Raw genomic sequence first — 15,669 nt, 5'->3', positions numbered from 1 at the left:
GGCACGCCTAATCGACCTTCAAACAATCGGCCCAGATGCTTTGGCCCGGAGAGCTGAAGAGCTTGACTGCACTTGTTAAACAAACCCGCTGTCGTTGCCGGCCTTCCAAGGCTTCATTAGAGGCGATCTGCAGGCCAACGTGTACATGAAGCCCCTTCCGTTTCAGTTTTTTTTTTGGGGGGGGGGCACACATGCGTGATGGCTATGCATTTTGGGGGCTCCTCTGTGGAGCTGTTGCCTGAGCATCTAGGAGGGCTTCATGAGAAAGGCTTGCCTTGCATGACCACACCGCTTGCAGTGACACATCTCAACAATAGATGGCACTGTTCAGTCTCCGAAGGGGTACATTAATTGCAGAGAGGGGGAGAGGGAGCTGCAGGAGGAGCGGGGTTCTCGCTGAGAGACAGAATCCTCCTGTGCGAGTGAGCGTCTGGAGAGGAGCAGACATTTGCTCTACAGTGACTACGGACGGAGGAGAAGCTGCTATGACTTGGCCAGGATAAGAGAAAAAAGACTGTCCAGATATACAGTAGCATCTGTGTTTAAGAATCAAGATGGTGTGTGTGTGTGTGTATGTGTGTGTGTGTGTGTGTGTGTTGGGTGAGAGATGGGTCATTGAGTTAAATGTTAATCACGTACACCCCCTTGTGCTGGGGTGTCTGGATGCAGGGGTTGGGATGGGGTTGGGGTGGGGGTTTGACTGATTGGGGAGGCGTAACAATGAATCCCGGCTAGTCTCCGGTGCCCTCCAAGTTCTGCCGTTATTTACTCTCCCGATCGACTGACCCATTTTCATCGGGAGGACCGAATCAATCTCTGCCTTCCCCCCGCTGAGATCGCAGGGCCGTGTGCAGAGAGCTGGCGCTCCGGACCACGGCCCAGGCTGGATGCACTGACTGCACTACTTTTTGTCAAAATCCGAGGGGGGTTGGTTATGTGTGTAAATGTCATTTGTGTGTGTGTGTGTGTGTGTGTGTCTGTGTGTGTGCAAGCATCTGTGTCTGAGTGTGTGCATGCATGCATGTCTGTGTGTATGTGTGTGTGTGTGTGTGTGTGTGTGTGTGTGTGTGTGTGTGTGTGTGTGTGTGTGTGTGTGTGTGTGTGTGTATGGTGGTAAATGAGGAGAATGTGAGTGTGCATGCATGTGTGTGAGTGTGTACTGTATGTGCTGTGTGGGCCTGAGATATGGGATGTAGAGGGAATAAAACAATAGAGTGGAAAGGTCAGCTGGCGCTTCAGAAGAGCGAGGAGGCGTGTGAGGGGTGCTCCGTTGTTCTCACAGGAGGTGAGAACAACGGAGCCACACAGCTGTCAATCAAACCAGTAGAACAGGACCATCCAGAGTGCTTCACCGTCACCTCAGCCAAAAGTGATAGATGGAGAAACATAGATGGAGAAGCCGAACACGCCTGTGAGGGAGCAGGCTGCTGTCTACACCTCCTGAAGAGCGCGGTAGTGCTTTCTCAAAACCTGCATGCTCTTTTAAATCTCATTTTTGGCTTCTTTCACACCTCGCTTCTCACCCGCGTCTGCAAGTGTCCGCGGCCGCCTCCAGCACCCCACGAGCGGGACGGGGGGGGGAGGTGGGAGGTGCAGAGCCTTGCTGTACTCAGCACGTCTTTGGCTTTAAGCTGCATGGATTTCACACCGGGGCAGGATCCCTGAGAGAGGCAGGCAGACAGGCACTTTTTCCCCATTAAAACCACCTTCAAATGTGACACTGTGCTGCCCTCACCCTGGAGGTGTAGGTGACGACTAGGCAATGTGTGTGTGTGTGTGTGTGTGTGTATGTGTGTCTGTGTGTGTGTGTGTGCCGGCCACGATGAGGCCCTGGAAGGTGAAAAACCCCACTGCCGTCGTAACGCACATAAATGCCTCCAGTGAAGAGAGATGATGGAGGCTGGAGCCAAGATGGCTCCAGGAGTGGATGAGCAGTAGGGTGTGGATCAGAGGGGCTGTAAATTGAAGCCTGAGGGTTGGCGACTGTAATTGAAATGTCTGCAGATGACTCATGTCGGCGACAGGGGCTTTAATTGGCTGACGAGCAAAAGGGGGCAGAGAAAAGGTCGAGCCGGAGCTGACTTCTAGTAGACACATACACACACGGACCCACACACACACACACACACACACACACACACACAGACACACACACACATACACACACGGACACACTTCTACACGGACACAATTATGGATTCAGGGCCCTTGTTCATGCTCATCAGTGATTTCATCACAAGAGGAAGCCAAAGGTCAGCTCATCACAGGCCTCTGGTCCATTTGCACTCACCTCCTGTCCTGTACCACTCCGACATTCAATGGTGAATAGAACTACACACACACACACACACACACACACACACACACACACACACACACACACACAGAGATGCATGCACACACGCACACACACACAATTCAATTTAATGAATCACCACTGGCCTACAATGGCAATAAAAGCTCCTTCTCTCAGCCAAAACAACAGTGCTGTGGCCAGCAGATATAGGTTTCCCTCTACAGGTTTAATCAGTATAGTTAGAGAGAGAGAGGGAGAGAGAGAGAAAGAGAGGGAGATAGAGAGAGAGAGAGAGAGAGAGAGAGAGATAGAGAGCACACAATGAGGTGTAGTGAGAGCCTAAGCACCATTGAGCCGGCGGGCAGAGCTTTAAGTCTGGCGCCATTAAGGGCACATTAAAGAGACGGACACCGCTCTGAGCGAAAAGGAGGAAGAACAATATGGTGCAGTGAAAGGGGTGAGAGGGCTTGAAGTGCCCTTCAAAACCGCAAAATATCAGAGGGGCTTTGCCATGTTTATGGTAACAGAGTGTGAAAAGACAAGTTAACGAAAGAAGCTTGGAGACAAGCAGAAGAAAAATACTAGGACATTTACTGTTCCAGGGATGGTTTAGCATGTCTAGAAATTATTTGCGCTGTGCTTTTGTTTGTTTATCCGTTGGTGTAGTTCTCTCCATTTTGTCAAATTAACTGACACCCTACACTTAGGCTGTCAAGATTATATGGCATTACAAGCCCTGAAGAAGATGCTAGAAACTGTACAGGCTGTAATCTAATACATACAGCTAAAGGGGAGGAGAAAAAAAAAGACTTTGTGTGCAGTGGAAAACCTCAAATGGCTCTCCAATTAAGATATTTTCTCTGGTTTTCGAGCGTGGTCGTTATTGGTGGGAGGAGGTGAGCAAATGCCTGTACTGGTTTGGCCCGGAGCGCCGAGGACCAAATCTGCACCCGTCGCCACTCTGGGGAGACACGACCGCTCGCCCGCCCGCCCGCCCTGCCTGTCTCCTGCCAAGGTCTCCGCGCCAGTCAAGGTATAGCATTACGCCGGAGGAACCGTGAGAATATGCAGAGCCGCCGCTGGTGCTGCTGCTTCTGCAGCTCTTTCTGCCGACGCCACTTCCTGGCATTCCTGTAATTTTCCATTTCTATCCCGTTTGTTTTATTTTCACTAAGGACGATCGCTCGAGCATCCACCGCCCTTCGTCTTTTTCTTCTTCTTCCTCTCCTACATCTACTTCTTCTTTCTCTCCTCCGAAAGACACCCCCGTTTCCCCGCTCTTCCCATTTCTTCCGTCCTCGGCTCTCGTTTCTTTTGCGTTTCTTTCTCCTGGTCTACTTGGAAGCCGCTGGGGAGCGACAGACCGCGGCCCGGCGTGACGCCTCGCTCCAGTCAGCTGGTGGGCCCCGCTGCAATCTGGGCTCCGGCGCATCAATCTCCCGCGTGAGGAGAGTCGGCACGGAGGAGAGGCACAGATGGGCTCCTGTTCAACTGGCACGTGCCCCCTCCCAAACACACACACACACACACACACACACACACACACACACACACTCTCACACACACACACACACACACACACACACACAACCCCCCTCCACCCCTCTTTAATTCACGAGATGAAAAGGGCTCACGCTGTAGCGTTAGCTCTCCCATTCATTAGTGTGTCAGTGTGCCGCCGTTTCACAGCCACATACAAAAATAGGGACAGTACGGAAACCGCGCGCTGATATTTCGGCGCAAAAAGCACAAAGCTTGCCATTTTATATAAGATAACCCTACTCTGCAAATCCAAAGGTCACTCTTTACAGTTTCAGACACTGTATATAGTGTACAGTGTTTGGTGAAAATTCACCCTAGTTACCTCAGGACTGCAGTGAAGCCGATTGCAATTGTTGTTTGTCTAATAAATATCCTTATGTGCAGCTCCGGAGTCCTGAGGTAACTAGGGTGAATTTTCACCGATCATACAGTCTGGAGGTACTGAGTGTCTCTAGTGGTGTGGAGCGCTGGCCTGGGGCCAGGGAGAGTGGAGAGGTATATCCAGCAACAGATCAACTACGAGTGGAAGCGGGGAGAATCTGCCTCTCTGAATATGAGATGGAGCCCAGACAACAGCACCTAGGCTGGGCCAAGAGGGGAGGAAGTGGTGCATTTGTGCATCTCGGCGGAACAATCACGCCCACTGCCAGGTGTTTACCTTGGCTGGCAAATATACACAGCGTCAAAGCCTCCAAAACCCACCTCTCACACACACACGCACTCACATTCACACACACACACGTACTTATGCACACACACACTTCCAATAAGCTGCAATAAATACCCCATAATGTATAATGCGCTATTATGCAACACAGGAGAGCTCAGTTTAATAAAGCAGAAGCTAGAAACATGGCATTGGCACATATTCCATTTGTATTGGGTCTGCATCAAATCAGAGCAGACAGGAGCTCTATTATCAGGATGAATGACATGCTGTGCTTGAAGTAGAGGGAGAGGAGAGGAGAGGAGAGGAGAGGAGAGGGGAGGAGAGGAGGGGGGAGGAGAGGAGAGGAGGGGAGAGGAGGGGGAGGAGGGGAGAGGAGAGGAGAGGAGAGGAGAGGGGAGGGAGGAGCATGGACTAGGTGAGGGGGGAACGTAACTGCAGACTCTCTGAGGTGTGACTAAAGATTATACATGGATGCTGTGTGAGAGTGACCTCTGTTGGTATGGAGTGGTATTTAACCACCAGCCCTGATTTTTTTTTATGGTTTTTCCTCCATGTCCACAGGCTGCTACTGCGACTCGAAACCATGTCAGATGCCAACATAACCAACCTCCACTTAATCATGTGAAAAAAAGCGCCACTCACCTCAGTTCACAGTGGTGACCTCAGCCCAACATCATCAATCCCACTTCAGCCACGTCAATGAAAGGGAACCAGTCAAGAGGCTTTCAAAGGGGAAACCGCTGTGATGTCACGACCAGAAGGGTGCTCACATTACCCACAGAGGGGCTCGCAAGCCCAGAACTCAGAGAGCAGAACAGCCCTAAATCTCTCTCTCTCTCTCTCTCTCTCTCTCTCTCTAAAGAGTAAAGGAGTTTGAGGATATAAAATGATTTAGAAATAATAACACGCCACACTACAGCGGTGAGTTCACGGGGTCACTAACAGACCTGTGCTGCTGAAGCTCCTCACACACTCTCTGAAAAGAAAAGAGTGACTGCTGCTCGTTTTACACTTCAGAGGCGAGGGCTCCGGTCCTCAGGTCGGTGCAGCAGGGACACTGGGACAAGCCAGGAAACCCTAGGCCTGGTACACCAGCCCTCTCTGTCTCTCTCTATCTCTCTCTGTCTCCCTCTCTCTCTCTGTCTGTCTGTCTCCCTCTCTCTCTCTCCCTCTCTCTCTCTCTCTCTCTCTCTCTGTCTCCCTCTCTCGTTCTGATTTATACCTCTCTCCTTTCGGCTGGGCTATTAAGCGTAAGACAATATTTCCATATTGTTTTATTAAACACCATGCGGGCTTATTTATAACCCGTGTCTCCAGACGGCCGGAGAGCCAGCAAGCATTAAGACTGGAGGCTGAGTGTGTGAGTGCAAAGAGCCATTGAAGTTCCACTGGAGTAGAATAACGGGCGACTGGATCACATGCACTGGCTTTGTGTGCGACACAGCCGAGTCGTAGCCATCCTCCCTGGTTGGATGAAGTGGGCCCACGTCATTTCGATCCTACAACAAGCGGGGAGTGCAATTATAAAGCTCTTTATGTGGTTTCACCGGCGTAGGCGCACTGCTTGGATCTTGGCTTCACCGTGGCATTGTTTTTGGTGCAGGTGCCTTCCCTGGCAAGAACGTGTGCCACGCAGAGAGCGCATGCCAAAGACGGTCACGGAGGCTGGCGTCCGTCGGCTAAGTGATAGTGTGCGGCACCACAGCTTAGGCACCATCGCCTGGAGTGTTTACACAGGGCCTTTTCTGCCTACGCAAACACGTCCTGGGCCGACCCACTGAGCCGACGGTAATAAGATGGGCGTGCTGCGTTTCCAGCAGTGTTTCGGATTCGGCGCGGACTTCCGCAGAAGTCGCGGAGCCGACGCGTTTTATGTTTTTTTTTTTCTCTTTCTTTCTTTCTTTCTTTCTTCTCCTCTCTCTGTTGACTCATCCGAGATTCTCATCAGTTAGATCAAGGGGAATGAATGAGGAGAAGGGAGGGTCGCTGACACAGCAGAGTGTAATGGGAGTAGACGGAGAGAGAGAGAGAGAGAGAGAGGGAGGGAGAGAGAGAGAGAGAGAGAGAGAGAGAGAGAGAGAGAGGTAAAAGGGGCGTTCTTAGCATGGGCCATTCCCCTCTGTCCTCTTGCATCTTGCTTGGTGCCGAGCTCCTCTCTGAGTTTTAATCATTCATAAGAAATTAGCATGTCGGCAATTAGCGCGCCCTGAATCATTCATGAAGAGCGGAGCAGGACCAGTTTGAGCACACTAGGCTTCCATAGACCTGCGTCTTTATTGAGATGTGTATGCGTGAGTGTGTTTGTGTGCAACAGTGTACGTGTGTGTGTGTGTGTGTGTGTGTGTGTGTGTGTGTGTGTGTGTGTGTGTGTGTGTGTGTGTGTGCATGTGTGTGTGTGTGTGTGTGTGTGTGTGTGTGTTTGTATACATATTTAGGGAAGTTTGCATGTACTGAAAAACCCTCTCCCTTAAGTTCAAACAACTGTTTAGGGCACTTCAGGACAGCAGAGCATGCACGGAAAAGCAGAGCATTTGTATGAGATGAACCTAACCAGCCACTGGGGCACCTCCCTGCAACTCCCCCGAAACGTGTTTTGATCATGTGGACTGGCCGCTAATGTGTGATTTTATCATTGGGGGCACCTCCCATTGAGGTAATGCTGTGCTAACAGCCACGGGCTGGGCCACAGCGGAGACCAGGGAGAGGCAGTGAAGCGAGAGAATGGAAGCAAAGGTGTTGGGGCGAGGATAAGGAGGAGGAAAAAAAAAAGTTAGGAGGTCTCGCTTTGGCACCGTCTCAACGCATCAAGCAATTCGGTAGCCGCGGTGACTCCAAGAGCAATATTCCTGTCAGAACTACTCTCGTTTTGGAACTCTGGCCAAAGGAGGCTGGGAAGGTGGCAGAGCAATGCATTGATAAATAAATAATAAACAGTAAACAGACACACACACACACACACAGGCATCCAAGAGGAATGACTCACAAGGTCATCCTGTGGTTCCTCTGTCAAGGGAATGATTTGTTCAGGCCCGTGGGCTTTGGGCTGGAGCATCCGGCCGGCACATCTGCCAAAAGCCCTCACTGACAGGCAAGAGGAGACTGGTGTGGGGGAGCCCTCTGCACCCTGTCATCCAACTCGCTTATGGAGTGATCTACCTACTTAGATCTATGACACACACACACACACACACACACACACACCTCCACATGGTTAAGGAAAGGGATGTACCTGTATGAAACGTATATGCACACACACACACACACACACACACACACACACACACACACACACACACCCCTCCACGTGGTTAAGGAAAGGGATGTACCTGTATGAAACGTATATGCACACACACACACACACACACACACACACACACACTGACACACACACGCACACACACCCCTCCACATGGTTAAGGAAAGGGATGTACCTGTATGAAACGTATATTCACACACACACACCCCTCCACATGGTTAAGGAAAGGGATGCACCTGTATGAAACGTATATGCACACACACACACACACACACACCCTTGACCACCCATCACGTCGGCCGCATCGCTCCCTCACTCCCTGACTGACAGACAGGGCTGAGAAGACAGACACACCACCATCCATCTCACTGACGCTCTGATGCTTGGATGCTGTCCTACGCGAGGCTCCAGGTGGCAGCTGTCAGTCCTGGAACAAATACTAACAAAGGGCAACCCAGACAAGGGAACAACAGAATTCTGTGTAACGGTGGTATCCCACCGGCTGCAGCCTTGGAATCGAATCTTGCCAAACTGAATGTAACCGCAGCTGTCAGAGAGGCGTTACTTCGGTGGTACAAGAGTTTTTTTTTTATTCAGGGCTGAGGCTCGCCACCATGTAAAATATGCAAAAATATCCCCAAATTACTGTCTGAATCATGGCAACATCTGCCTGCATACACATATATACACCCACACACACACGCACACACACACACACACACACACACACACACACACACACACAGAGAGAGAAACTAACAGTGCACAGTACTGCTCAGAGCAAGCTGATAGACCTTATCTGTCTAATCCCTGGCTTTGGTAGGAACGAGTTCTTATTATAGATTTTCTTTGTAAAGTGACAAGGTAATTAACGATCGGACAATAACTTCACTCGCAAGTACATTTAACCTTGATACCATCGCTGGAACTAATGAAGTCCGCGGTGGAACTTTCTCCTGTGCAAATTAAGAGCAATTCAGAGAATCTCTTCTCTCTCTCTCTCTCTCTCTCTCTCTTTTCTCTCCGGCTTGCTCTTGCTATCCTAGTTTGTAATTGTGCGCTCAGAGATGGAGTGAAAAGCATTCACATATAATGAATGCTGCAGGGGAGAATGAACCCTGTGGATGAGGCAGCGGAGCAGGATTTACTCGTATTGATTTTTCGGGGTGGGTTCAGGTAGAGGTCAACCTGGCACTTCCAGCGAGTACCTGTGCAGAATCTGATAAAGGGTGCCACCGCTCCCGCAAGGGACAAGGACGTGACAGCAGAATGCCCGTTATGCCAACACAGGGCGCATCCCGTGCCCCCCTGATGCCCCCCTGATGCTAATCTAAAATGTATCCTCTGTGCCAGGAGGAGACTTACACCTTGCAGGAAGGATGTCTTGAGGCCAGGTCAACACGAAAAACTTTCAATGTAGCTCTGCATTACTCTGCAACGTAGCCTGGCTCAGTCACCCTATAGATCCCCAGATATCATATAATCATATAGATTATGATGTAGAAATGAGTAAAATTGACCCAGGCCACTACTCAGAGTCCACCAATCAGTGACCAGCAGTGAGTGACGCACAAACTCAAGTGATGACATCCAAAAGAAGTGTTTTGAAAATCAGTTATAACAATGTTTACACTGGATTATGGCGATTGGTTTAATGCTCATCAAGTCAATTCAGCAGTCAATACCAAAGCCTCCAATTGAAGCAGCACCCAACAGATTATCAATGGACCACAAGCAGCATAGTGAAATGTGTCTGGTCATACCAGGCGATGCTCTCTAGACTTTTGAGTGGTGTGTGCATCACTGAAGTGGGAAGGGATGTCTTGTCAAGCGCTTCCCATTTTCCACATGAGCAAGAGCTAATAGTCTGAAAGGGACCATCATGTGCATGGTTGAACCTTTGTCTGTTGTTGTGTGAACACCAAGGAATATATATATATATATACACAATATATATATATATGACGATCACCGTCCACAGAGCAACCTCGCTGTTCCCAATGGATGCGCATTCATTGTGCATGATCGTGTAATTACACACCATTGCTGCTGAATTACTCTGGCTGCAGTGACAGCAAGATGAACAGTTAGCGTGGCTCACGTTGGGTGACACCCCCATGCATTTTAATCATACCGCATGTATAACATTAACCTTTCCCGTAAAAGGTTGTCTTCCCACATGCGAGGAGGTGATTAATTCCCCACTATGATTCATGGGAGAACTGGTGCACCTACATGAGACACGTCCCCTAACTTAGATGATTGAGAGGCGAGAGACCACCGAGGGGGCGCGGGCAGAGCTAGCCCTGACATGCCAAAGAAATGACTTATGCAGTCAGGCGACTGGTTAGCGGCGTTAGCCAGGCTTTCATCGTCTTCCCACTTGCTAGTTTCCCCGGCATTTCCCCCCCATAGCACCGTAGCACGGTAGCAGGGTCTATGATGACCTTGAAGTCTTTTAGCAGAATGGACGGCACCCCTGGGTAGATCTGGGATTTGGACCTTGAGGTGGATTCCAGTCCAATCGGCCCCCTTAGTGTGTGAAAAATTGGATTTCCGAGTCATCTGCATACTGGAATACATTTTTATTTAGCTAGAGATTATGAGACAGCAACTATGTATGTACGCGTCACGACTATGTTTGCACCACGACAGATTTTTTTTATATAAACCGTACATATTGGAATGGGTGCATACCAATGAGTCAGCAGCGGGGAAGAGCCAAGCAGTGGGGAACTTAGTTGTACTTGTGAAAGAAGACATAAATTTGACATAAGTTTTTACGGAAGACTGTTATGGAAAAAGTACCACTTTTTCCCTGAGAGTCGGAGTGCTGATTAGACGGGGGAGCACAGTGTGAGTGCGGCCCATCTGTCACGGAGAGGAACGTTAGCCTGAGCCCACCTGTTTCTCAGAGCTCCGCTTTTCTCCCCGCAGTGCTGCCCAAACACAGAGCGACTTACAGACGACAAGAAAGAAACGTTCTTTTCCTTTTTCTACTAAAATAGGCTGAAAACGGAGACTGAACTGCTCCTTTCGCTTTTAGTTCCTGGCAGCTCCTTCTTGATAATGGCATACCGCACCTCTACTCATGTCCTGCTTCTGTCCCTTCCAGAACATTCATCCAAGGAGAGATGTCGCTGCTGCCATGACCTTTCCTTCCGTGCTTTCTGCCAGCATCTGGTCAACATTAGCATAGGAAGAACAGTTCATCGCAGTGGTTATGTCATTCTGTCCTCCCGGACAAACAGAGCAAAAACAACTGTCAAACGACTGCTTGTGGACATGTTCTGGTTCAGCGGCCCATAGGGAGTTCCGTTAGCTAAAAATGTTATTATTTCATAGTTGGAGTGACAAAAATACTCAGCTCTTTCCCTGTGGTGAAGGAGTTGTGCAACATTCTCCTTGATTCCGTGTGTCATCTGTGCGACACCTCTCAGCGACAGGATCCTTGATGACCTTGCAGCGTTTGAATCATAAATTCCACTTACTTTTGATCAGGCCGAGACAGACTCGAGGTGGCAGATTCGCGATCCGATGCCATGAAAGTAATAGTGGCTATACATCACCTGCTGCGTATCGCTGCGGGTACGTATCATGACATCGCAGGTGACAGTCCTCAGCAATTCCTCACGGCAGGAACTTCTTCACCTCCCCGGAATAGCGCAAGGTCAAAACACCTCAAACACAAATCCACTTTCACATCCGCTGATGGCAGCCGAGAAATAGGAACTAGAGCATCAATTATTAAACGGCAAACAATATCTTAAACTCCCTCATTGTCTCCTGTGACCGATTGCAGATTACACTACCTGGATAATGCTGTAATCGTGTCACTGGGTGAAACGGGCGTATCGGGCAAAGCACCAAGGTGAGGGGGAATCTTGCCCCCCGGTTTGGGGTAATCAGCTCCGGAGAAGCGGATGCTATCAAAAACGCTTGTCAGTCAGAGAGGATGCAAACGAGACCCCGGACCACCTGAGCCGTGCCGTGATATGGAATGAGATTCCCAGGGGCCCTGGACCAGGTTTGAAAGAAAGATACACTAAAAAAGAGAGTAAAGAAAAGAAAGAAAGAAGAGTGAAATCGTAAAGTAAATGGAGTAGTGTGTCTGTGTCGTTACTAGATAGCTCGTGTCTGCTGCCTCCAGGGAGTCTGGCATGGGGAGCCTCAGCACGTGTTGAGGAGAAAATCTATTGTTGTCCAGGCTTCTCGCTTTCTCCATTATTCTCTCCTGCAGAAGACGGCTGCTCTTTGATGAAACAGCCCTGGAGGTGAGGGAACACAGCTAACAGAGATGCACTCTCTCTCTCTATCTTTTGCTTTCTCTGTTTCTCTTTCTTTCTCCTTTTTCTATGTCTCTCTCTCTCTCTCAGAAGCAAACACTATCTCTACCACCCACTGCCACCTTCATTTTCCTCTGACAAACAGCTGCTGCATCACTCGAGCTGGCAAGACTGTGCTCTACCCATTTCCCCAGAGACTCGAAAGGTCGGCAGTGACAGCACTTGTTGTCCAGAGAGAGAGCCCTGAGCTTGTGGACAGTAGTAGACAGCAGTGGATCCCTGCCAGCCAAGCGCACACACACACACACAAACACCATACACACACACACACACACTCTCTCTCACACATATAAACACGTTCACACAGACACACATACACCCTTTCAAATGAACTTCAACTTCAAATTCAACTCAAGGCTGTAGTCTGCCACATTGATTTCATCAAGGGGACACCATGCAGCAGCCAAAACCCATGGACAAAAGGGACTGTTCAGGCAGTTAGGAAACAGTCATGGCTGTAGATCACTCCCAAGATCCAGACAACGATGCCCATCAAAAGGATGCAGTCACATTTTTATCAACTACACTTATCACACTGCTTAAATATCCTTTCAAAGAATTACAGAGAAAACCAATGGCCTTCTTTTCCAAATGGTGTTTCTAGTTCTTCTAACAAACAGAAATGTGCAAGCCGCTGACCTCAAAACAGCTAAATCCATCTTTCAAGTGACCCATTTTCAGTGAACTGAGGTGAGAACAGCTTTGGTGAGAGTTTGTTTTTTAAAAGAGCCACCTGTTTTCCACCATGTCTTGTTCAATCAAATCAGGGATTAGTTTCTTGAAATGTAAAAACCTTTGGTCTTTTCTGAAGAGAGCTTTTGTATTTATGATAGAGTGCCATGCTCAGAACCGAGGTCCTTGGTTTAATCCCCTGAGTGTAATGATTAAATTGTAATATACTATACTGTAGGTCACGTTCTGATAAGAGAGTCGGCTAAATCCATACAATCCATGTCTATTTCAAAGAGTTTCATTTGTGCAGTACCAGACAGCTAACCCTGCTTGCTTACACGGAGTTGAAACACATGACTGTTGACCGTCAAGATTAGCACAGGATAAGTGCAAATCTAGGGTGCACCTGTTGCACCAAACAGAAACAAGAGAACAGAACAAACGATGTTTGTATGTAATGTGTTCTGCATTTGTTTACGTACTGTGTTCTGCATTTGTTTACGTACTGTGTTCTGCATTTGTTTATGTACTGTGATCTGAATTTGTGTATGTACTGTGATCTGCATTTGTTTATGTACTGTGTTCTGCATTTGTTTATGTATTGTGTTCTGCATTTGGTTACAAAAAACACAACATTCTGCGCACATACAGTACAGCACCTACGTCTTTTCATCACTTCACGGGTTTAACAGTTTGCATTGGATAAGGTGTGCCACTGCCTGGTGGTTCTGGTCCACATTGGGCTTGGATCTGGGCCACATCTGGGCCATATCTGGGCCACATCGGGGCCAGGTGCGGCTGCTGTGAGACTGACACAGTCCTTCCCACGGCGAGTCGGGTGAAGGGAGCCTCATTGCTGAGCTCCCCCTCAGTGTGAGCCGTCTCCTCTAATTAAACCCAGTACTGGCAGGTGTGCCTGTAATGCCACCGTGCTTCTCTGCTCTCACCTCTGTTGCCAAGGTGAAATAATGAGAGCAATGAGCACGCTCGTTTGCATAATGGGCCACAGCAGCATGCTGGGTAGTTTCGAGAAGGCATGTGGAAATAGAGTGCCAACAATGCCTGCTACTGGACTATTGACATCATATGCTTATTAATTATAGCATAGGGTTGGGAAGTGTGACAGAGTTGCATAATTAAATTCCAAAAGGAATGTAATTGTAATCAGTTACTGAGATAAAATATGCAGTTAAATTACAGTTGCTGAACAAAATGTTGCTGATTACAAAAGGGTTACATCCGGATATATTTTTTCAGTAAAAAGCTTTAAAGCTTATATGTAGAACGTAACATTCATTTTCGCCGACTAGACAGGCTCCATTCATTTGGCAGTATGCGCTAAAATTTTGAGCCTTGTTTGTAATTGGTTTTCTTATTTGACTTTGCACTGCCTTATTTGAATCTGTCAATCAAAAATGAATCAAAAGTAATCAAATATAATTAGTTACATTACTTTGATGAAGTAATTAAAATAGTTACTTAAATTACATTTTAACAGGGTTACTAGTCAGTTCAAAATGAACCTTCCCAAACCTGATTATAGCTCAATATGAATCCATCTGCATAGTTTACAGTCAAGACTGGCAAATGTTAAGGAAGTGATTTCTGAAGGGTGTTTCCAGAACCTATGGTCGAAAGCAGAGAGTAAGGGGCTGTGTTCAGTGACAGGATCCCCAATGGACTGCTGTTGGAGGCTGTGGCCTTACACTGTGGCTGCCGGCAGAGAAAGATCTGGAACATTAGCCTTGCATGAGTGACTGGGGAAGAGGGTACATTCCGGTCACTTATATGGCAGAATCATCCAAGAAGGGTCCTATGTAGCAAATGACTCCTAATAGAACCATCGGATTAGCTAACTTTCCCTGTGACACTTTTTCATTGTCATTCATTTGTACCATCGTGTGAACATCGCTGTGATTTGAAGGAAGTTGCTACATGGCGCACAGGACTGTCAGTCAGTTAAAGTGACAGGTCCAGTAACTCTACACCCTGCTCGGGTCATAGCCCTTCGAACTTCCATACAAGAAAATTGATGCGTTTGACATGAAGCATGACGACTGATCGATCGAACCTTTAACATAAAGACCTCATGGTGCTGTCATGGTTAAGAACCTATGTACTCTAGTGTGAAAACACAATGCATGATTAAATATACTGTGAATGTGATTTCAGCCCGTTAACATTTCAAATGAAGTTTATCAGATTGTATATTCTTTCTGTGACAAAACTAATCAGAGAGCAATGATTAATTATAGCTAACATTAATAAAGCATTAAATGACTAGATATCCTTAATCCAAAAACATGTGAGTCAAAGTGTTGAGTTTCTTTTTTCTCTGATTAAAGCTCTCATCAAAATATACAATACTCTGAAGTCTTTGAGATTGAGATCTAAAAAACAACTAAATATCAAACTTTGTGGGCTTTATTTCAGGTTCTTTTGGTGAAGTTCTGATCCCCACCATAATTAATTTGCCTTTGGTTGGAAAACAGTAGAGAGAAAAAAAAAATTAAGACTGGTTCCATGTTTATATTATACTTACTAGAGTATCTAGAACAGTACCTCAAAATATCTGAGCAGCTTTGGGGAATGTGATCTGTTTCAATTTGATCTAGCTGTAATGATCATCTCAAAAGTAAAGAAGGGTATGACAAACTCTACTCATTCTGTTCTGGTAGCAACTGGGGTATTTCAAATTAGCTTCCACTGTACACTCACAGCGTGTTCTGTACAGATTCAGATGAACACTACCAGCAGGAACCATGCTGGCTTATTGTACATTTAATATCACTGTTTGTTTTTTGAACCAAATTAAACCGCTTCAGAGGATGTCCTCTGCTAAAAAAATTAATTATTGTTTTGGGTTTGTTGATGTCTTTTTTTTAAG

Source organism: Clupea harengus, chromosome 16 (assembly GCF_900700415.2).
Source record: "Clupea harengus chromosome 16, Ch_v2.0.2, whole genome shotgun sequence".
NCBI classification, from domain to species: Eukaryota; Metazoa; Chordata; class Actinopteri; order Clupeiformes; family Clupeidae; genus Clupea; species Clupea harengus.
Note: the sequence above shows the minus strand (reverse complement) of the source record.